The 24,339-nt window shown below is 41.1% G+C and overlaps 1 protein-coding gene across 3 annotated transcripts in view; it reads right to left on the reverse strand.

The window, feature by feature from the left end:
• Positions 1-24,339, reverse strand: part of FYN (FYN proto-oncogene, Src family tyrosine kinase) — a 177,175-nt gene that overhangs the window by 85,070 nt on the left and 67,766 nt on the right. For all 3 annotated transcript variants that reach the window (XM_045010483.1, XM_045010482.1, XM_045010484.1), the window contains exon 2: positions 11,562-11,621. The gene's annotated coding sequence lies outside the window, so the exon portion shown is untranslated. The remainder of the gene's footprint in view (positions 1-11,561; positions 11,622-24,339) is intronic.

Consider the following 24,339-nt stretch of genomic DNA (forward strand, 5'->3'; position numbering starts at 1 on the left):
TAATTAAGTAAACTTTTTTTGGAAATCTTACATCACAAACTTCTGTCTCTTTCATCTGGTTTCATGAACCTCAACTATTCTGGACTAAAAAAAAACCCAAACTGCTAAAAGACACTAAGGCTGATTGTCTTTAATTGGTCAAGAATTCATATGCTGTATTGAGTGGAATTAATACAGACATAAATTAGAGTATTTCAGACAAAAAGAAACACCTAAATTAAACTGATGCACTGCTGCAATACTATGAAGTGTAATGCTAAGTTGTCAGAAAGTGACCAATTTTTGGTCACCTGTACATTAACTCTAACCTCATGTGTGGTCTTATTCTATGATCATATCTCTTTTCTACAGAAGTATGCCTGATTCAGTACATTAGAGGGATGATGGTCAGTGAAAGGGAAGCTGTTTAATATTTCTTTTTAAGCTCAGTGTATAGCCTATACCTCATTTATAGCACACCACCAAACCTCTAACGAATAAATACTTCTGCCTCTATCCCCTTTTATAGCAGGCTGTTCTATGGCCTTCATCACCACAGCATATAAACACCCTTTTTATAGGCAGGGCTGGTAGCACTGCCTACTAAGGTTGTGTGATATTTCTCATTATAAGATCCAGTTTTCAGTTGCTTATATTTGTGACAAACTTTAGCCACTTGGGCTGATATTTCCTATGCTGGGTCTCAGCCTGAGGCTGAATTTTGTTTAAAAAATTTTCAGCCAAAATAGTTAAGCTGTTTCTGCGAGTGACGGTAGGAAAAGTAAGTTTTGCCCATGTTAAAGAATTCTGGCCATCTTTTCTTTGAGAAGCCTTAGCACCTCCATGCTTTGGAGCAGGGACTGAAAATTTGGCAGACTTGTGACCTGTGTGTCAGGGAAGGGCCTTTTGCTGTCTCTGTGAAAATATGCTCAAATTTAGCCAAGTTATAACTTTTCGGTTTCAATGTGCTCAGTAGTGGTTTGCTAGAGCTTTGATGCTACATTTTCCAAAGATTTTATCCACACTGGGCATGCTCCATCCTAGGGCTGAGGAGGACTTTCCCTGCAATTGCAGCACTGGGCTATGCCACTGTGGAACTGATAGCAAGGAGCCTGTCTGTCCTGTGCTCTCAGTGCTTTCCCCATGCTCCTCACTCTATGCTGGCCCCAAATGCACATAGGACAAGGGCCAGGCCTTGTGGGGTCAGGGAAGGAAGAGGAGGGAAACTAGAACTGGGAACCAGTGGCATGAGGGGAGAAAAAAGGAGACGAGAGGGGCAGGGAGACAGATACAAAAAGCAGCCAGGGTGCAAGGGAGAAGTAAATCTGGGTGCTCTATGAAAAAGAATCAGGGGTGGAATAATGAGATTAGATGAGAAGCCCAGGGGACTGCAGGGGGAGAGAGAGAGATACCAATCAGACGAGGAACAGGGTGAGACAGGGACTGGAGCTGGGATGAGAATCCTGAAGAGCAGAGACCTGGACTAGTTTATATAAGAATGGGACTGGTATGTGGAGCCAGAGATGGGGAAGAGACAGCAACAGGTTGGAGGGGATTGGGTCAAAGGCATCAAGATGGGGGGGGGGGGAGTAAACAGGCAGAAAAGTCTGTGCCCTCAAGGGCACATTCCCCACCCCCTCCCAAATTTCACAGTAAAGAAAGGTAAATGGTAAGAATCTGTAGTGGGACCTGTGGTGTTCAACATAATCTTAAATGATCTGGAAAAAGGGATAATCAGTGAGGTGGCAAAGTTTGCAGACAATACAAAATTACTCAAGATAGTTAAGTCCAAGGCTAACTGTGAAGAGTTACAAAGGGATCTCACTACACTGGGTGACTGGACAACAAAATGGCAGATGAAATTTAAATTTGATAAATGCAAAATAATGCACATTGGAAAACGTAATCCCAACTATAAATACAAACGGATGGAATCTAAATTACTTGTTACCATTCAAAAAAGATCTTGGCATCCTTGTGGATGGTTCTCTGAAAACATCCTCTCAATGTGCAGCTGCAGTAAAAAAAGCTAGCCAAATATTAGGAACCATTAGGAAAGGAAGAAATAATAAGACAGAAAATATAATGCCACTATATTAAATACATGGTACGCTCACACCTGGAATATTGAGTTCAATTCTGGTCACCCTATCTCAAAAATTATACACCTCTACCCCGATATAACGTGGTCCGCGGGAGCCAAAAAATCCTCACCGCCTTATAGGTGAGACCGCGTTATATTGGGTTTCGTCCGGTACGGCATACCGGCTCTTGTCAGACTGGACCGGCTTCCCCTGTGGTGATTTAAAGGGCCCAGTGCTCCAGCCGCTGCGGGGAGCCCCGGTCCCTTTAAATCACCGCCGGAGCTCTGGCAGCTGGGCTTGGGAGGGGATTTTAAGGGCCCAGGGCTCCCCGCAGCAGCTGGAGCCTCTGGCCCTTTAAATCATGGCCCGACCCCCACTGCCAGAGCCCTGGTGGGGATTTAAAGGGCCTGGGGCTCCAGCTGCTGTGGGGAGCCCCAGGCTCTTTAAATCACCTCCGGAGCTGTGGCAGCGGGGCTTGGGCAGTGATTTAAAGTGCCCGGGGCTCCACACGTATTCAAATATAACGCGGTAAAGCAGCAGGGCTCAGGTAGCACTTTAAAGGGATCGGGGCTCCCTGCTGCTTTACCGCGTTATAGCCGAATTCGTGTTGTATCGGGTCGCATTCTATCAGGATAGAGGTGTATATTGGAATTGGAAAAGGTACAGAAAAGGGCAACAAAAATGATTAGGGGTATGGAACAGCTTCCATCTGAGGACAGATTAATAAGCCCAGGACTTTTCAGCATGGAAAAGAGATGATTAAGGGGATATGATAGGGGGCTATAAAATCATGACTGGTGTGGGGAAAGTAAATAAGGAAGTGTTATTTACTCCTTCCCATAACACAAGAACTAGGGGCTACCAAATTAAATTAATAGGCAGCAGGTTTAAAACAAACAAAAGGAAGTACTTTATTTCACACAAAATGCACAGTCAACATGTGGAACTCTGCCAGAGGATTTTGTGAAGGCCAAGACTATATAACAGGGTTCAAAAAAAGAACTAGGTAAATTCATGGAGGATAGGTCCATCAATAGCTATTAGCCAGGATGGTCAGGGATGCAAATCCATGCTCTGAAGTGTCCCTAGCCTCTGTTTGCCAGAAACTGGGAATGGGTGACAGGGGATGGATCACTTGATGATTACGTCTTTTGTTCATTATCTCTGAAGCACCCAACATTGGCCACTGTTGGAAAACAGGATATTGGGCTAGCTAGACCTTTGGTCTGACCCAGTATGGCTATTCTTATGGACTACGACTAATCTACTCCAGTGCAGTAGATCTAAAGATTCCAAGACTGCTGATGAACGATGCGAGTACCAATAAGATGCTACATGGCAAAATTTGGGGGGTTTTGTTTCTGTTTAAAAAAAAATATATAGGAAGTTACTTTTACTTACACACAGACACACAGAAACACACACGTTAGAAAAAAGCTAAAATTAAAGTTGCTTATGCAAACTGCCCTTGTCCTCCTCTCCCCTTAAAAGAGCCAAATGAAAACACTTATACTACTAAAAACTATGAGTGTGTGTGAGCTGTCTCTTTAAACTTGGACACAGGGCAGATTTGGAGCTGGTTTCAAGTCAACACATTCAGCCAGGACCATACATACAAAAGAGTATAGAAGGTAGTCTGGAGCTAAGAAAAACAAGGAAACAGCAACCTAAATCTCATTACTCAAGGTCAGTGATTACTCTAGAAAAGGACAGAGAAAAACAACAATGAATGAAAACCAGATTAAAACTAAAGAAATGGTATGCATAACATATCTAGCCTTACAACAACTCAGGTTGGCTTAGACCGCAAGAGACTTTCCACACATAGATCTTCCTGGAGAGGTGAAAAAACCTTTAGCCTCCAGAAGGAGATAGCAAAGTGAAGGTTCCTGGAGCACAAATATGAAAAATTTCAGCCCCAAAATTAATTGCTTTCTAAAGTTAAAAGCCAGTAAAAGTAGGGTTGAAAAGTACCAGGTCAGCCATAATTATAAAAATAGCTAATGATTAGTGTATTTGGCAAGAATAACTTATTACAAAGCTTGTTGGGAAAACTGCAAAATAAAGATGACAAGTCAAAAGTTAGAGGGTTATTTTTGCAGGAAAAGCATTGAAACGGCATTCATTCCCAGTTCTTTATAGGGGATATAAACTTGCTCTCTAATACCAAGCTAGATCTTCATATCTGAAGTACTGTCAAAACTAAGTCACCGCTCTTGGGACATTCAGTACAATTATTTGCAGCTTTGAAAGCTATCCTATAAATCAAGTATCTTTACCTGTGAACATCCAGAGTATCACAGCTTTTCAGAAAGTAAAAAGACAACAAATATACACTATATGTTCGGTGTCTTTTTCAATAATTTGTTATTTCTAAAGCCAATCAGGCATGACACATACATTACACTAGACTTTTTTTTTTAATTAGAGCAAAAGAATTTGAGCTTCCTATATGGAAAACACATCTGAAGAGTGTGAAGTAGGTGAAGACACACATTTTCCATACATCCGTTTCTAGCTATAGCACCTTAAACAGCAGAATATACTATGACACATTCAGGAAACGTTTGTTTCTTGGGCAAGACCAAGAAAGTGCATTTTTTCTTATTGCTCAATTTTCTTTTATCCTGTGCAAGCTTCTGTGTGTGCTTATAGTTCCTTCCAACCAGCATTTGGTCCACCCTCGTCTCACCTCCCCTTCACAAACGAGGCTTACTGTCCCACATGGCATGTCTACACTTGGAGTTGGAAAGCATATTTCCAGCTTTAGAAGACATACCAACGCTAGCTCTGATCGAGCTAGCATGATAAAAATATATTGTAGTCGTGTCTGTGCAAGTTGCAGAAGGGGCTAGCTAACCTGATTACGTACCTCTCCAAGACACTAGGTATGTACTTGGGGCAGCAAGCTGCTTGTGCCACCACAGTTACACTACTATTCTTAGGGCACTAGCTCTGATCAAATTAGAAATTACACCTCCAGTGCAAAGTGCAGACATACCTGCAGGTCTGTTGTAATAATTAGACAAACTTTTACCCTAATTGTGAGCTCAACTGTAAAAAGTATGTGAAAGGTCATGAAGTGTCACAATAACCAATAATAATAAATGTTGATGGGAGAAGGTATGAAAGGAAGATAGAAAAGACTAAAATAGTATAAACAAAAAGGGCCTATTGATATAGTTTAAGGACTACGTTAAAACATTCTTGGTAAAAAAACAGAAGATGTTGAACTGGAAATTAATGAACCAGAATTGTCGGATATTAGACCTAATTGGTGGACAGAATAACGAGGAAATGACCTATGACCCATTTCCCCCCCCCCTTTTTGGGTTTTTAAAGAGACCCTGGGGGAAAAAAAAATCTCAGCAGTGCTCAACGCATCACAACTCATCTCGAACTCGGGTGGAAGGGGCCAGGGCTAGCCTCCCTGAATGTGGGGTGCACGCGCCAGCTATGCGTCTCACTTTCCCTGACCCCAAGACCGAGGGAGCAGAGCAGACTGAAGGATTTTCTTCTTGAGAACAAAGCCTGACGGCCTTGCTCCTGTTTAAGAATTTTGTTTTTCACCTGCAAGTCCTGAAAGTCATCACATCATCATGACAGCCCGTCCTCAGCGGTGATCCCTGATTGCCAGCAACACACAGACATGTAAGATCCGTTCCCTTTTGTATTACTTTCTGCCCCTCTTCTTTCCTCTTATTTCCCTCCCCTCCCCCCCACAGTCTCGGCTTTTCGTTGAATCCTGCAATCAACTGCGTTGCTTCAGCACAGTGAGAGCAGATGGCCACAGTCTTGCCCTGTCTAAGCAGAAAAGATGTAGCCAGATGATATCCCTGACTGGAATGTGAAGCAGGGTCCAAGCAACAGGAGTTCTGGTCGGCCTGCCAGGCAACACATCCATTCGTAACTGACCAGCCATTCAGTGTTCCAAAAACCATGATTGAAAGCAATGTCCCCCACCTTTGTTATATTCTCTTTTATACCTTGTGTGTCTCTATCTGCTAAAAACAGGAGTGTCTGAGTAAATTAGACACTTAGTCGTTTGTTTCCATCAAAATTAAAATAAGAGATTGATATTTTTCCTCTAAAAGGTGAGAGACTTTAATAGGTTTTGATTAAATTTGTTTTGCATAATCACTCAATTTCAGTTTCAGTATAAATTGGTTTTGATTTCTTGTTCTTTCTTGTGTTTGATCAAGAAACTTTCAATTTCAGAAAGAGCACTTTCGGGTCTTGGCAAAGAAACCAAGTAAACCATCAGCTCTGTAGAAATCTCCCCCCCTAAACTTTGTATCACTAAACTTTAACTCTTTTGACCCTTGAGGTCAATACAACTGAAGACCTCAACTGAAACTTCAACAGCAGCACAATGTAATGTGATAACTCCTGATGGGTTGTTTGCAGTGACTGAACATCAGGTGCTCTATATCTGAAAGCATGAGTCTCTACTGCTTGAGCTAAAGAGACATGTCTTTTAAGCCAATGGCTCCAGTGAACTCATAAACCTCTCTATGGTCCAGACAGCGGTGGACAGAGGCACACACTGTGTAAGCATGGATTACATTTGGAAAAATTAAGTGGGTAAGTACAAAAGGAAGATAACTAATTTTACGCAAGGACGTTGTGCTAATAGTTTAAAGGAGAGGTCTGGACTGGTATGAAAGAGACTTAAAACAGAAAATTAATATGCAAAAAGTATTTCCTTCTTCTGTACCAGTCCAGATAGTTGGGCCCTCCCATAGTAGTAAATCTACTTGGGAGGGTCTAGCATCTGAGGCTGCACTAAATGCTGAAGGCTGCACTAAATGGCACAGGTCAGACCTGTAAATGCCTGGCAGACTAACATCCAGGAAGGAGCTTTACAGAATTCTTATCAAAAGAGGCCACTATTCACCCTGCCCAGAAAGATACCATCAATCTGTTTGAGTGGGTTTTTAATTCATCTGACACATCCCCTCCCAGCATTAAACTACACTTCTCTAATCAACTCCTTAATCCATTATGAAATTTTTTATTTGGAGACCAGACGACCTTTTCTAGGACCTTGATGCAAGATGACTAACCTCTGAGCCTCTTGGCTCAGCTGCTATGTCAAGATAAATTCAGAGTGCTCTCTTGATGGCCAGCAACGTAGCCTACCCTTCTTGTAATTCAGTGAATTAGAGTGTAGGAATGGGCAAGGTTATTTCTTTGTTCAAACAAAATGTAGAAACTGTTTATGGTCTAAATTCAGGCAGAGCCCCGCAGACAAACCTATCTTGGGGGCAAATATCATATATGGTCTCTTACAAGATATGACCTGAAGTTCTGTGACTTTTTTGCCTGAACAAGTGGCCACAAGAAACACCATAAGGTAAAGCAGATGGAATTGAAGTAAGGGGCTGTGAGAACAACAGAACCCCAGACTTCAGACAGTAGTAGCAACAGAATGGAACTGGCCCGCACTCACATCTGGATGGGCTTGCAGAAATTCCAGGATGTCTTTCTTCACGCAGCGCACAGTCAACTTGTGGAACTCCTTACCTGAGGAGGTTGTGAAGGCTAGGACTATAACAATGTTTAAAAGGGGACTGGAGAAATTCATGGTGGCTAAGTCCATAAATGGCTATTAGCTAGGATGGGTAAGAATGGTGTCCCTAGCCTCTGTTCGTCAGAGGATGGAGATGGATGGCAGGAGAGAGATCACTTGATCATTGCCTGTTAGGTTCACTCCCTCTGGGGCACCTGGCATTGGCCACTGTCGGTAGACAGATACTGGGCTAGATGGACCTTTGGTCTGACCCGGTACGGCCATTCTTATGTTCTACAACTGTAGACTGCTAGTAGTCTATTTTCATTCTCCTACACCTCTAAATAGGTCAGGGAAGTAGAATTGCTTTCAAAAGTACAGCATACTAGACTTGGCTAGTGGACAGTCCCCTAAGATTTGAGACTCAGCTACTTAGCAGCCATGCCATAAAAGTCCAAAGTGAGCTGGGGCTGAGGCAAGTTGCCTAAGCAGATGCTCTGTGACCAGCAGTCTGATGGGTCTTTCCATGGACAGGTTTATTAGATCTGTGTACCACACTTCCTTGACCAATTTGAGGCAATGAGGAGTTTTCCTGGGGATCTGGCAATCTCAAGGGCCAGGGAAAAAATATATGAACTCCAAGTTGAAGCTCCAGTTGATTGCTAATATGCCTGTACTGTTTGATAAGGGGTTTTTTAACCTTTTGTAAAAGCTCCTTGTCCTTTTATTTGGACTCTGAGTTGAGCTAACAAGCTCATGACTGACCCTCATGAGCATTTCATTCCCTGGGGATTTGGGGCATTCAACTAGTGTTACTTCCTCCTACCCTCACAACACCCTGTCTTGTGGCTGAGATATAGTTTGGCAGCTCATGAACCTGGGGTCCTTGCAAGCTCTCAGACAAGCTGCACTCCCACAAGACTGGCATGTGGGATCAAAAACACGTAGCTAGATAGGATGACTAGATTTTGAAAATGACCTGTCTTGTGAGCATGGGGAGGAGTGGGAGGGTGGGCACAGCATGAAACGGGGTTAATCATCTCATTGTTACTTTGTGCTCTCCCGTTTCTCAGATCCACCTGTTGTCTCTTGTCTCATGAAAAGATAGTCAGCTCTTGTGGGACGGGATCGTCTTTTTACTATTTGTCTGTATAGTGCAGGGGTAGGCAACCTATGGCACGCGAGCAGATTTTCAGTGGCACTCACACTAGGTCTTGGCCACCGGTCCAGGGGGCTCTGTATTTTAATTTAATTTTAAATGAAGCTTCTTAAACATTTTAAAAATGTTATTTACTTTACATACAACAATAGTTTAGTTATATATTATAGACTTACAGAACGAGACCTTCTAAAAACGTTAAAATGTATTACCGGCACGCGAAACCGTAAATTAGAGTGAATAAATGAAGACTCGGCACACCATTTCTGAAAGGTTGCTGACCCCTGGTATAGTGCCTAGTTTCTTGGTACTATAGCAATACAAATAATACATAAATACTAAGTGTTGTCTATGTTTCATGGCAAACTGTTGGCTGTGGTGAGGGAGGGTCATGTGAAAGAGCTCTGAAAATTGAAGGTGTAATGGTGACCATTCCTTCCTCTTCCAGCTCCTTATTTCTCTTCATCTTCTCTGCTTTCTAAATAGGATCTAGCACAAGTTACAGAAAAGGGAGGGAGAGAACAATTTAACCCTTCATTGGTCTCCATTGGTTTTCCCCCAGTCCCTTTATTTTCCACAGGTCACATTCCTTTTAAATTAATCTTTTTCAATCTCATCTTATCCATGTCCTACCATATTTTGCCATTCATTCTCCTCCTCCATTGTTTTTATGCTTGTTTGCTTTTTCTCTTTTTTTACTTTATTCTGTCATTATACATCCCTCTCCCATTTACTTTACCCTCGTCTTTCTTACCTCACTTTCACATGCATTTTCCTTTCATTCTTCTTGAACCCACATCTGATGCCAAAACACATTAATTCCTGGAAGGTGGGTGGTTAGGCAGCTGGCTGAATGAAAAGATTAAATGTCCCTAGCCACAAACAGGGAGGTGCACATGGTAAACGGTGGCAATAAATGATCTATTCCGGGCAGCAAGAGCAGGTATAGATGGGAGGGAGGAAAGAGCCTCTAGGCTTTGATGGGTGAAGTGCCTGGGGGAAGGCAGGAGGGAGAAGTTCAGTATGGAGGTTTCTGTGGAAGGGACAGTTGCCTGCGGTCCTAGAAGCCCTGTTCTGAGTAGGGTTGAGAGCAAAGGTTATGTCCCTTGCACCGTGGAGAAGTGAATGGGGGTGCTAGGGGAGATGAAGCAGGTAACACCAGATGGTGCTTCTGAATGATGAGCTAAACTATTGTTAGGCAGTGCCACCTATGGCCTAAAGTCAGCAGTACCACTTAAGGTGCTCACAGGTCACATGCAGCTGATGAAACAAACAGGAAAAACCCTGGTTTTAGTAAACCCAACTGAAACAGAGAGCCCTTCCTCCACCCAAAACAGCACATGATCACCCTAGCTGCGTGCTCCCATCTCTCCTTTTTGTTTAGTCTAGCCAGCCAGCATACTGATGCTCTACCTGCTGGGAGACAAACAAATGAGATATAGGAGCTGACAAGGCCATTATGTAATGGTGCCCCTGGCTGGGTCACTCGTGACTGACAACTGAACCTAGGACCTGAACTCAAAGAAATGCAACAGCTCTGTCTCCTTCTGCTGGTGGGGAGCAACTGCCCCAACAGTTAACTCCCAGGAGTGACTGAGAGATTTCAGTCCAAAGATTTCTCTGTGACTAAAAACATTGTTGCAAAGGAATGTGCCATCTCTACCTGAACTATAACTTTAGTTTTCTACACTATTACTGCAATGGATATTGCAACCCCATGCAATATCTTTGGGGACCATAAGTTACTGAATGGCTTATGTATCGTTGTGGGCCAGACATCATATGCAACTCCAGGGAGGAAGGTTACCACAGTGTCTCTAGGAACCAAAAACAGTGGGGGTGATTAAGGTAAATCACTTAAGTTGTAAATACCTCCAGAGAGGTACCAACTCCTGGAGCGGCTTACATATATATTGGTTTAAACTGGGGTTTCCAGAGATTAACATAGACATAAAAAGGCTGGGTTTAAATGGACTCAGCCTCTTTTCTGAACCAGGAAAATGGACAGGACCTTCTGTCCAAAGAGGGCCCCCAAATATTGCAGAAAGGTTGGAAAGACTTTGGCCTACTAGGTATCTATAAGACTGATTCCCGGTATGTTTAACATGTTTTTAAATCTTTGTTTTTATTATGTTTTTTTCTGTAATGTTTTTAACCTTAAGAATAAATGTGCTAGCTTAGAAAGAGCTGTGTGGTAACACACAACTGCAAGCAATACACTGCTTTTTCCTCCAACAGCTATGAACAAAGTGCATGCGCTGGCAGTCACGCTGGTGGCGATATCACAGGGCAAGGCAGGGGTGTATGCAGGCTTAAAACCCCCGATCAAAAGGCAGTTGGACAAGGGTTCCCTATTCAGAAACAGAGATGGCTGGAGAACTGACTGGGCACTCTGGGAGTGGACAACCGAAGTGCATGATACAGGTGTTATCCTGAAACTGTGACAGTTACCAAACACTTTTTTTTTTTTTTGGGACATTAGGTCTTTATGATTCCCCTGCTTTAGGTTTTAGCTGAGAGGCTTTTAAGCACTCTATAACAGCTGCAGCACTAAGCAGAAGCCATTCAGCAATTAAACTGTCAAGTGCATTCCTTGCCTTAAGGCCCAGCATGTTTTTTTTAACATATCTCATTATCCCCTGAAAGTCTCCATAAAAATAAATAAATAGAATAGAATAGAATAGAATCAGCATTAATGACTGTATCTTTGTAAAGTTAGATTTTCCCCAAGCAAGATAGTTTTCAAACTGGAAATGAAAAAGGTTCAAACAGTTTCCCTCTACAATCATCATTGTAAAACAAAAGCAATAAAGGCAGCACCACTTACCAGAATGTCCCCCCCAACTAAAGTAAGTTGATATTCACCACATTTCTTCTAAAACAGGTCCTGCAAAGAGGGGCAGGTGGAGAGGGGAGAGAGAGAGAGAGAGAGAGAGCACTTAGTGACTGACATTTTCACAACTAAAGCAATGTGATTTATATTACAGTACTTTTTCTACTTGCACCTTCCCCCCCCCCTCATTTTTAGGCAAGAGATAATTGTATTTGATCTTTCACAACTCATTTCTGAAATCCATCAGTTCATCACACAAAACATTAAAGCGATTACAGAATCCCTTCAGACCTGCTCAGACAGTTCACCGTTATTGACTACTGCTTATTCAGGTTTCAGCGATGTAAGGGCAGTAATATGCAACAGGTAGCAGCAGCAATGAAAATTTGCCAATTATTTTTAATCGCAACCCCAATACATTGATTAACCTGATGATCACTCCTTGGTAAAGCAAAGGAATTGATACATTGGTTTTATAATACTGCAGTCTGTCCTAAGCTTTTAGTAGATTTGAAATCCACATGTAAGAAAAGAAATATATGTCTAGAAAAATCAAGCTTTAGATTTTGTTTGTATGTACAATGGAGTGCAATTAGCAAAAGGTTAAAAAAAACTAGACGGACATGTATCAAGATGACTTCAGGAACAGTTTGAGAAGCATGGCAAATAACACTGACAATCACCACTATTTTGCCAAGACTGAGTAAATTTCAGATGACAGCTATTTTTTCTTCCGGCTAACTTGTTTGAATGATTCTGAGTGTCCACTAGCAGCAATGTCAAAACAATTAAAAATAAATAAATAAATAAAACTGCTGGAGGAAAGAGAAACTGCATTTTTGTTAGTATACAAATTTGGGGGAGAGAGCACAAGCATGGACTCAAAACTGAGGGGAGGGAAAGGACTCTGCCAACAGTACCTGAGTGGACATAGTACCAGTACGTGAAAATAGATGTAACTACATGACAAAAGTTAGTTTCAGGTTTTTCCCCCTACATCAACACAGTAATGATATAAAGCAGTTTTTAAAAATAACTTTTCAATGTCTTTGTATTAAGAGTGGGGCTAAATATGGAAAACAGCAAGTTTTCTAGCTCTTTCATTAAGCAGAAAGGCTTTAGAAGTGCAAGCACTGACTCCACATGCATGCATTCTGATAACAGCTGCTTTGTTAGAAGAATTTGACTAAATACCCAAAAAATATGGAAAAATGTTTCATCAGAACCAAAAGAGAAGGGAGAAAATATGTTGAGTTTGCAGCCCAAATAGAAAATTTCCTAAGTAAGAGAGAGTATGGGTCCAGATTTTCCAGGATAGAGGCGGCTACGGAGTTAAAGCTGACTGAGTAATTTTACAACTTTGCACGAAAGATTTAAGGCCTGAATTATTGATGCAGAGGCTACAGTGTTGATTATTACACCAGTAACCTTCCCAAAATCATGGCATGCACATGTGTAAGAGGGGAATGATTTCCTGGGTTGGATTACCTTTTTCAGATCAGATTATATGATTATCTTTACACAGAAGTTGCTGAAGGTATCTATAATATGGGAAAATCCTGATTAAAATAAATGAGCCTCCAAATCTAAAACTCTCTCTCTAAATCACAGGGGTTGGACCTACACACTCTGGACTAGGATGGGAAGCAGGTCTACAATAACTTAAGTCTAACTGCTCAAGAGTTTGATGTTGTACATAAAGATTTGGCATACAGGACTCTATCAGGAAAACTGAAAATAAAAGTGGAAAATATTTCCTCTAAAGTATTAGGATCACAAACACTTGTTATGGATCTTGAAAATAAGACATGGGGGCAAGAGCCCATTTCTGTTAGTTTGGTGGTTGAGAGTAAAATGATCACCAAGTTTATAGCTGGGTAGAATTCCTGAAGACGCTAGAGAAGATTGCACTGAAATCATTTTCTGAGACTTGGTTAAGACACTTCTAATTCCAGTACAGTCCATTTCCCTCTTAACTGCTAGGCACTTGGGTTGGGGGAAAAAAAAGGGTAATTAAAAAATCTACTACCGCAAAACAATTTGGGTAACGTAAGTGCCTAGGCAGTTAAAGTTTTAAGAGGAGAAAGGCTTTTGGATGCTCTTGAATAGCGAGTGTCCCAAACTAGGATGTATGGTATAGTTATCTTTAAAGACATGTGAGAGTACAAGATGGTTATTTCAGTTCCTTGCTTACTTTACATTGTTGCCTCAAAATTACCGGTCAAAGTTTGTCTGAATTTCTTTATATCTATCTTGTATTTTGTCTGAATGAAGCAATTTTATACTTTGTTCTGCTAGAAGTTAAAGCAATCAAGCATTTTTAAAACCTCAGGAGGCAGAAATTGGGGCCTTACAACCAAAACCATGAACTTTTCCCTGCAGTAGTTTGAGCTTCTAAGTCTTTTTAGAACTGGACTTCTTGTCCTAAAGAGAGATGGCCAATACCCAGGACCTCTCATATATACCAATCCAGTGAACCAACAGGGGCCAGAAACAGAAGTGCAGGATTCCCCTTATTTGCTAACAGATGAAGAAAAAAGGAAACTAAAATATTACGGCCTATGGTTTGTTTTAACGTGAATACTACAGAATTCTCACTATAGCCTTGGATATACTTGGCATCTTGCACACTGCAGGAACTCGATACACTAAGCCCTCCCTCCCTCAGTGGAACTGGACAGTAGGGTGGGAAAACATTTGAGACACAGGCTTGATAGGTATTTTTGTTTGACCACAGGTAGGGAATCCTATTTAAGGACCATTTGGGCAGAGTATCTTGTTAAAGGTTCAGGAAATGAGACATTTTAGCATGCCTCTAGCCTAGCATTCTAAAAACTGAAAGAAAGGTCAGGGATTTTGTCAAGTTTTGTTATTTTGGCCTCATTTTGGAAAGTAATGTAATATTCGGCCTGTCTGTCTCTTTATTTACAGAGGAAACCTCGTGTTTGGGGAGAAGAAACAAAAGAGGTGTTTCCTAAAAAGAGAAGCAACAGTTCTGGTTACAGAGACTTTGGAACCAAATGACAGTGCTGTATAGGTGGTTGAACAGTGGCAGGCTGAGCGCACAAAAGGCTTCTCCAATGATATAAGTAAAATTTCATGTTTCTGTAATTTAAGCTTAGAGCCTACTTAGAGGACCTGTTTGTAGTGCCTGTACAGATAGACACACACAGAGTTCATAATTCTTTATTCTACTTCAATACCACCAAAACAACAATCCTTTTAATTGAAGACAATCTGAAATAGGATTCTGATATTGTTAATAGTCTCCAATCACTGACAGGCACCTCTGAGAGGAGCTAAACAGACATTGGGAGAGGCAGGGACAGAAAAAGGCAATAACTTGAATACAAGGTCTAAGCCATAGATAGTTTGGTCTTCTTCCCCAAACAGTGCTATAAGTAGAGCTGGTCAGGAAATGTTGTTTGGTCCCAAGTTTTTTTTTTTTAAAATAGTTTTAATTAATTTTTCTTCAGAAGTTTTTGGGTTTGTTGAAAATAAAATTCAGCCCCTCTCCCCACGACACTGAAATTTCAGTTTTGTGATTTTCAATGAAAACTGAAAAAAAAAATATAGAAAATAATGGACATTTCCTTGGAAGTGTCTTCTTCTGTGTGACAAAAATTAAGGGTTTGTTTGGAAAAAAAAAAAGTTTCAAATGACAACTTTTGATCAGCTCTAGCCACAAGGAGGCTAGCAAGGGTCAGTGCATACACAGGAAAAGCATAATGTCCAAAGGGTTACTATCACTACTTGTAGGTATGTAATATGGGGAACCCAAGAAAACTTTAGATCCATTCCCTTCGTCACATTAGGAGAAAAGAATAAGGAGGAGATAGGGCATTGTGAATGACAACACACTATTTGAAAGGTAGAGATCCTCTCTTTAATTCACTCATTTTGATTTTTAATGTATCTAAAAATGTACATATGTTATAGTGTCTTAAAACAACCTTCTTTATATAATATTTTAACAGGAATTATTCCTGACCCACGTCAGTCTCCTCAAAAAAGCAGCAATAAAGAATGTCAGCGCAATCCACACCATCACATTTTGTTTATTCCATCTATTTCTATTTATTTTTTGCCTTTACGTGTCCCATAGCTTTTCCACCATTAAAGTAAAGTAGCAAAAGCTGGATACTAATATAAGAACATGAAAGTATAAAATATAAATGTAATGAAAGTTACATACACAACAATATTTTATTTAGCAATGGCATCTGATATAGCTTTTATACATCATTTATATTACCAAACGGTGGAAGACATTGTATGGATGGAGCTTAGAGACATGCAGAGAAGTCTGGTATAAAAAATCATTTTTGAAATTATAACGTGTTTTGTAAAAGACAAAACTTTTTTATGGTTATAGCCACTGTGATGGTTACAGCCCACTTTGGTGATATTTCCTGTTTCATGAGACCACCTTTACTTATTGACACTCAATGTTCAACTAGACATCTGTCACAGAACACAGAATATCAGGGTTGGAAGGGACCTCAGGAAGTCAGCTAGTAGTAGTCCAACCTCCTGCTCAAAGCAGGACCAATCCCCAGACAGATTTTTACCCCAGTTCCCTAAATGGCTCCTTCAAGGACTGAGCTTACAACCCTGGGTTTAGCAGACCAATGCTCAAACCACTGAGCTATCCCTCCTCCCCAGGGGGATATTGTGTCATTAATACCAGACACAGAGTTAACTCCAGTATTAACAACGGAGGAAGATGGCTCACTGACTGACATTAAAATCAGATATCTTTTTAGCACATGGAAAGGCTCCCATCAACTACGAGCTTTGAATCAAGCCCATAGACAGCAAGCTTAACTTTACTCAAATAAATAATAAACCAAAGAAATTAATGAAAGAGCACTCCGGACAAACTCTGAAGGCTCCAACTGAAATATTTATTTTTGTTTTAATGAAAATCACCACCAGTTGTCAGTTAAGGCAGTGATGCCAATGTGATTTCTGTGACTACTGATAATACAGGGACAAGTGGGTGAGGTAATATCATTTATTGGACCACTTTCGGTTGATGAGAGACAAAAGCTTTCGAGCCACACAGACCAAGGGAAGGTGGTCCAATAAAAGATCACCTCACCCATCTTGGGTCTCTAACATCCTGGGACTGACACGGCTACAATACACTGCATGCTATTGATAATTGTAGCTGGTTCTTATTAGTGAGAAAAGACTTTTTTGATGCAAAAGCTTTAGAGAGATCCCTCTGACATGCTCAGATATTACAGTGATCAGAGCCATAGAAAAGTCTCTAAATAAATACTGACAAAATACTGCCAGTTTCAATGGCTGGGTTGGATCCGGTTAATAAATAGGCATTATTTAGCCGTACTGGCTGCCCAAAACAACCCAATCAGAATCTCATATATTTTGGTTCTTATCCTGCTACTTCACATGGATTACAGTTAGGAGGAAAAAAGATGAAAACAGGTACAAGTTTAAAAGTTTTGCTAGCACTGAGAAACGTGGATCAGTATCTGCAGTGAGTGAAGGTTCTATTATAAGATTTGGATCTACTGTATAAAGAAGGGTGGTGTTCACTACTGTGCTAAATACTGACCCTAGTGTATTATAGATTTTAGCATTATAGTTTAGATTTATTATACATCTGTATAAACTTACATTCTCTATTTTAAATGAGTGGGTTTTTCAGGATCATATATTCATCTATTAAGTATTACCCTCTCTTCAATAGATTGTAATTGCAGGGTGTTACTACAAATTTTGCTCCACCTTTCCTGGTCACACTGGGGTCTCCGTGCTATGCTAGTGACATTGGTATCCCCTATGATTTGTACATTGGCCTTCACATGGCGTGCCCAATTTTATTCAGAATTGAATGATTTTTTGTGTTCATTGCTTTTCCAAAGCCCACCTACTTTATACTTTTAATCCTATTAAACAACAACAACAGACACTTCTGAAAAAAATACAGAATTGAACACAGAAAAAACACACAGGGAAATTATACCTAATTCATACAGAAACTGTACAGCTTAAATTCTGCCTACATAAAGCAATCTAGTACCATACAATGCCAAACTATACATAAAGGACTCTTGTCCTGTGAACATCCGAAAGGTTTCCAACAATAAAACCGTTTTTTTTTTTAAATCAAGGAAATGTTTAGGTTACACAGAGAAACAGAGGCATCCCTGTTAGCTTGAAGCCATTCTTTGATAAATGAGAGTTCCAGATGGCAGGCACATAATATGAAAAAGCCCAGTCATCAGGAGGAGGAATCCAGAGGCTGCAAACAGGGAGCTCCTAAGGGAATTGACTTCCCCATTCTTCCCCCGCTGGGACTGACAAAACCCTGGACATCACCAGCCAAATCCATTGAGACTACCCATTGACTTCTGATGACTCTCCTCTCAGTGGGGATGAAATCCAGAAAGAAAGAGGGCAGTGTCTATAAAGCGGGATAAGTAGGGTACCAGCTTCTTTCAGAAATCCAGTGGTTTTCATAGAATCATTTTGCATCAGCAAACTTCAAGACATGAGCAAGGGCGACTGGTCCCTACCATACCCCAAAGAAAATGGAGAGAGAGCAATAGTATGTTTATCTCCAGCACCATCTCCATAGTATCTGAGCTATGAATGAGCATTCTCATGGTGCAGGTTACATCTTGGAGAAACAGATCTCGAAGTCCCAATTGCAGTTGTGAGGATCCATCACTCTCGCAATAGCAGCAAGTGTTTATGTAGAAAAAAAATTTAGGAAAATACTTAGGTATTTTTAGATGAGTTTAATTCAATGTTTTGTCATTTTAAAGAATGTAAATCACTTTTTTGTTCTTTAATCTTCTGTCACATCTGATCTATTCCTTTATCTCCAGCATATTCTTCTTTATCATCTGGTGCCATATCCGGCATTCCCCTGCTCCCTGGCCTGCCACTCCCCCCTGCATATGCCTCCCTGTATGGAGCTCCTCTCTCCTCCCACACATGCTGCTTGGAAATCTTCTCCCCTGGATGCTTCCCTCACACTGATGGCTCCAGCCCCATTGGCATTCCTACTAGTGCTTCAACTGATGGCACGCACATCTCCAGTTCACCTGGTTGCCCAGTCCCTGGCTCCTTTTACTTCTCCACCTATGTGGCAGGAGCGAAGCAGAATCCTTCTTGTGTTCACCTACTTTTACCGTCATCTATTCTCTTTGCAAGGGAGATCTTTGACATGGACTGAAGCAGCTGGAAGCATGAAAAAACTGTGTCACTGCTCACTCTCTAGAGACCACTATTTGAGGACTGCTGATCAAGGTGATGTGTGGATACGTGGCAGAGAAGGCTGAAATATGTACAAACAATGAAAAACAAAACAAAAATGAATAGATTGGAATGCCTCAGTGTGAATGAAATTGAAGATATTGTAGATTATACAGTACAGAGAAACTGCAATCACCTCCTGTTTCTAACTTCTGCTTTTTGAAATATGATTAAAAAGGTCTCATACTCTTAAAATCCCCCTGCTATTCATTCTTCCTTGCTTTTTCTAAATGAAAACATATTTTAGCTATCTTCTTTTTAAAATGATTGACAAGCAATGTAAAGCATACATGACTCACGCCATCAGAAGTCTGGCTTGGCAATAAGTTTAGGCTATCTCAAGCAATCAAGGGACTTAAACAGTCTTTAGAAAAAACTATTGGGAGGTTCAATAATATATGCATTTAGACTGGGATATCCTATAGTTTCCAGCTGTTTCTCTCCTTACTTAGTTGCATACTCATAAAAATTGTGCACTCAAATAGTAGGAAAAAGATTTTTATTAACTATGGGAAGAGTGCTTATATTTTTACACCCAGGAAATAAGAGTACAATGCAAAACCAGCCAGCCAAATACTTTTTATGAATGGGGCCCACAGTTCTCAAAATAGATCAGAGTATAACTCTCATAGCTGTCTCTTTGGAATGTTGCTGGGATACTGTAGATGGTCACTGAAAAGGACAATACCCCACCACACTCATCAGGGCATGAAAATAAAGGGCATTATACCAGTGGTGCATTACTGAGTTGAGCAGTGTTATAAGTATGGTCATTTATTATTGGTATTAAAAAAAAGCACCTAGAGCCCTCTTATTACCACTGTGTGAGGCACTGTACAAACACAGAACAAAAGATATTCCCTGAACAAGTTATAGTCTAAGGCCTTGATCCGTCAATGAGTTCTGCATGCATGGGACCCTGGTATTCACGCAGAGTTCACTGCAGGATAAATCCCCAATTATGCATTGCTTCCTGCATCCTTCAGATAATTGTTGGGTTCCAGAATTACTAAGAATTTCCAGTAGTCAGGTATGTTCATAGTCACTCCAATTTTTAATATTTAAATTATTACATTTTATATTTGAGCATTTATTTGGTAAAAAATTCTATCTTACCACAGTAGAATCTCAAAGCACTCTATAAAATATCAAATAATTTTCATAATGCCAAAGGGGAGGTAAGGCAACACGGTCAGTTCCATATGGTTAAACTAAAGCAAAGACGTTAAGGGGCTTGCCTGAAGTCAGAGTAAGGGTACGTCGATACTACCCGCCGGGTCGGCGGGTAGCAATCGACTTCTCGGAGTCCAATATATCGCGTCTCATCTAGACGCGATATATCGAACTCCGAACGCGCTCCCGTCGACTCCGGAACTCCACCACCGCGAACGGCAGTGGCGGAGTCGACGGGGGAGCGTGGACTTCGATCCCGCGCCGTGAGGACGGGTAAGTAGTTCGAACTAAGGTAGTTCGACTTCAGCTACGCTATTCGCGTAGCTGAAGTTGCGTACCTTAGTTCGACCCCCCCCCCAGTGTAGACCAGGCCTAAATGTGTGACAGAACTGGAAATAGAATCCAAGAGGCTTAGCTTCTAGTCCCATGCTCAAATACACTAAGCAATCTTGTCTTTCCCTGCTGTAATCCTAACAATGCAAACTATTACATTTCACAGCATACAAACAGAGAAGTTAGACAGATACATCAGATACATTGCAACATTCCAACAGTAGTAACACTATTTCTTAGAATTCAGAACACACATGAAACCAAGAGAAACAAAACAGGCTGCTCCCAAAGGCAGAGTGGCACAACTCATCCCACCTTACTTAAAGGTGGCTGTTTGGAAAACTGACACCAATCGCAGGCTTGGCTACAGGGACTCCCAACCCTGCAAGCAGACACAGGTAAGTTCCTTGTTCTTAAAGCAACAGCTTGCAATGCCAACACAGTCCTCAATATACCACAAACTGTTTTTCAAAAATTCTTTTAAATAACTTATGCTTCCCATCATGGGTTTCATGATACTGTCCCCCTAGACCAGGGGTCGGCAACCTCTGGCATTCGGCTCGCCAGGGTAAGCAACCTGGCGGGCCGGGCCAGTTTGTTTACCTGCCGCGTCGGCAGGTTCAGCCGATCGCGGCTCTCACTGGCTGCGGTTCGCCGTCCCAGGCCAATGGGGGCAGCGGGAAGTGCCGCAGGCTGAGGCATGTGCTGGCTGTGGCTTCCCGCCGGCCCCACTGGCCTGGGGCGGCGAACCGCGGCCAGTGGGAGCCGTGATCGGCCATGTAGTAAGAGGAGGTCCTAAGATATAAACCTTGGTATCAGAGGCCCGGTATGAGGCCTGAGACCTGAACTAAAGTAATGGTCAAGACTTTGCTAACATAAAGCAAAGTTAAGCTGTGAGCCAGAGGCAGGCCCTGCTCACAGAAGCTGGCAAGGAAAGGGCTGATATGTACCTAAAAGGTACTGAACATTCACATACTTGCACATTCCACACAGATAATAAAGAACAGGCTGGCCCATCCCAATGACAGGGGCAAAAGGGTAAAATGATGGATAGAGTTGTTTTGATTGAACCAACATGTACAAGGTAGAAGGCGGCACCTTAATACGTAGAGGGGTTGTACCTTGCTACGTGGAAGCATACATCAGGTGTGATGTGTAACTTGTTTGTATCTGTGTATAAGAATGCATCCCTGGGGCGGTGTCTTTGTCCGGCCTAGGGGGCAGTGGAAAGTCCCGCCACTGACTGAGCCGGGTCCATTGCCAAGAGGCACTTTCTTGTAGTATGCCCTGAGTTAGGCTAAGAAACCTACAGGGAACTGCCATTGTGTCCGAGGTCGCAATAAACCTAGTCGACGTGACTTTGCATCTAACTGGACTCTGGTTATCGGGGGTTCTCGTCGGGTCTGCTGTGTCAGCTATCTGCGCAGAGCTGGGGCAGTACACAGAGGGAACACACGCACGCAGCCGAGTGATATCAACAAGGAGAAAGCAGAGCACCACACCGGTAACACTCTGACAACAGGCCAAACCTGCCGACGCGGCAGGTAAACAAACTGATATGCCACATATTCATGTTCCATGATGTGGCATATCAGGCACAGTAAGACTCTTGTTGAAATTTAATTTTGTAAAAATGCACAATTTACAAATTCATTTCTCTGTTAAAGTTCATTCAGCAGAAGAATGTTAGTGTAACAAAAATTACAGCAACAAGACTAGACCACATTAAAAAAACAAATTGTATGCCAGAAACAAGTTAAAAATACGTCAGGGTTCATTTTTACTTAACTGAATTTTTATATCAGTCTGCTTAAGATCTGGCAATATGGGAAAAAGAGTGCTATTAAGCAGGTGAAACTGAACTTGTCAAGATCAAAAGAAGATTATTGAAGAAAGCAATTAAAATCACAAAAAGAAAGCACGACATTAATAGTGGCTTCACTGCAATCTGGAATTTGAGTTAGTTACTCTTTAAAGGGACACTAAAATCATTTTATCTACATTTGTTTTACCTATTACTGTTTCAAGTACAACTAAGACTACTATAACTGAAAGATTAGAAAAATCATCTATGTTTCATTTTTACTTTGTCCATTAGAACAGTGGCTCTCAACCAAGGACAGATATCTTCCAGTGGGTACTTAGGAATCACAACCCCCAGGTTGAGAAATGCTAAGGGGGTCACGGGATGGGTTTAGAGGGGTTGCAAATCCAGGGCCAGTGTTACGGGGTGGAAAGCAGACCAGTTCCCTCTGGCCTCACGCAAAGGTAAGTTACATGCTTCAACCCCAGATAGCGGTGGCAGGCTTCAGCCTTGACACCCAATGCTCCAGCTTCGGACAAGGCTCACAAGTGAAAAACAGCAAGACAAATCAGCCTCCTGAAAGGGGTACAGTAGTCTGGAAAGGTTGACAACCACTGCATCAGACAGTAATTTGTGTATAGCAAGTATCCCTATTTGCCATACAGCAATAGAAAAGAGAAAACAGCTTTAAATTAGAAAAATGTTGTTGTAAAAACTACTGTATCTGGTGTGGGGAAAGGACCAGAGGTAGATGTAGTTCTTTAAACTACTTTAAACTTAATTTTAGAGGGGGAAAAAAACAAAACAGAGTCACAGCTTTATGAGAGTTTTCATTCCCAAACACAAACCAAAAACCCTATACAAATGCTTCCAAAATACTCAAATAAAATGAAGAAAAACAGGAAATTAATTTTTCAACACAACACACGAAGTACAAATGAAAAGATTTTGCAGTGACATAATGCTTCAGTACAGAATTCATGAATGAGACTGTACATTCAGTTTTACATTATATCAAAAAATACAGCAGTTCTCCCCTTAAAAGAGAGTCCCAACATGAATTAGAATAATACAGTCATACATGTAATCCTAGGATTGTGCTATACTAGTGTAAACATCTGGATGTCAAAGACATTATTTTGCTGGCAACTGAACTACAGAATTCTATGGGTTAAAATGTCATACTATTTCCCTAATAATCTGCTCTAACAACAACAGCAGCAGCACCTCCCTCACTTTTAGTCCGTTACATTAAACAATGAAAAAACAAAGTGGCATTATTAGCATATAAAAATAAGGTTTAAGGGCAGTACTTTACCCTCTAGTAACCCAGAGCAGAATTTAGCCTATTGTTTTCTGCACATTTCAGATGTGTCATTGGTTTCCTGCTTAACATTCTTTTATTATTACTACATAACTGTATAAAGCAAATCTTGTCTCTAAGGGCAATACGTTGCTCACATCCTCATAATGGATTCTTGACTCCGGTATTCTGCTCTCCCTATGTTCATATAATTCTTCTCACTGACGTCAATAGGAGATTCTGCTCTCTCGATATGTGCCAAAATCAGTCAAAATCTATTAAGAGTAATTACGGCCTTGTCTCAATTAGACAATATGTCATAAAATTTCCTATTGTTGCTACGACTGTTTCATCATGTAGCAGTGGGAACTGGCATTTTAGCCACCCTGTCATCTAGACCTGCTCTGAGCATGGTTAGACAATAGTGATTAAAATGCTGATAGGTATTCAACGCTAGCGCACCCATCATCATCTATGTAGCTGCACCAGTGTAGAACAAAAGAGGAAAGTTTTAAAGCACAACCTGTGAAGATGAGAGAGCAATGTTTTGCCCTTAGTTTTGTCCCCTTTTCTACATGCTGTGAATTGCAACACTTAAGTCACCTAACTTAAATAGTTAAAAAACAACATTGTTATAAGGGTAAACTCCTTTTGTGTCCTCAGTTACTGAACTGACCCAGAACACTGGTAAGTTTCTTCTACTTGCAGTTTTGCAGGTTTAATCAAGTTTACAATGAAAGCCATTATTTTTGAAGCATGGCAAAAAAACCTCTATAATGTACTGTCAATGATCTACAGTGCAAGGCAAGGCAAAAACAATTGTGCAAATTGTTTATAAGTCCCCTTTGTATTGCTGAAAGTATCTA

Source organism: Mauremys mutica, chromosome 3 (assembly GCF_020497125.1).
Source record: "Mauremys mutica isolate MM-2020 ecotype Southern chromosome 3, ASM2049712v1, whole genome shotgun sequence".
NCBI classification, from domain to species: Eukaryota; Metazoa; Chordata; order Testudines; family Geoemydidae; genus Mauremys; species Mauremys mutica.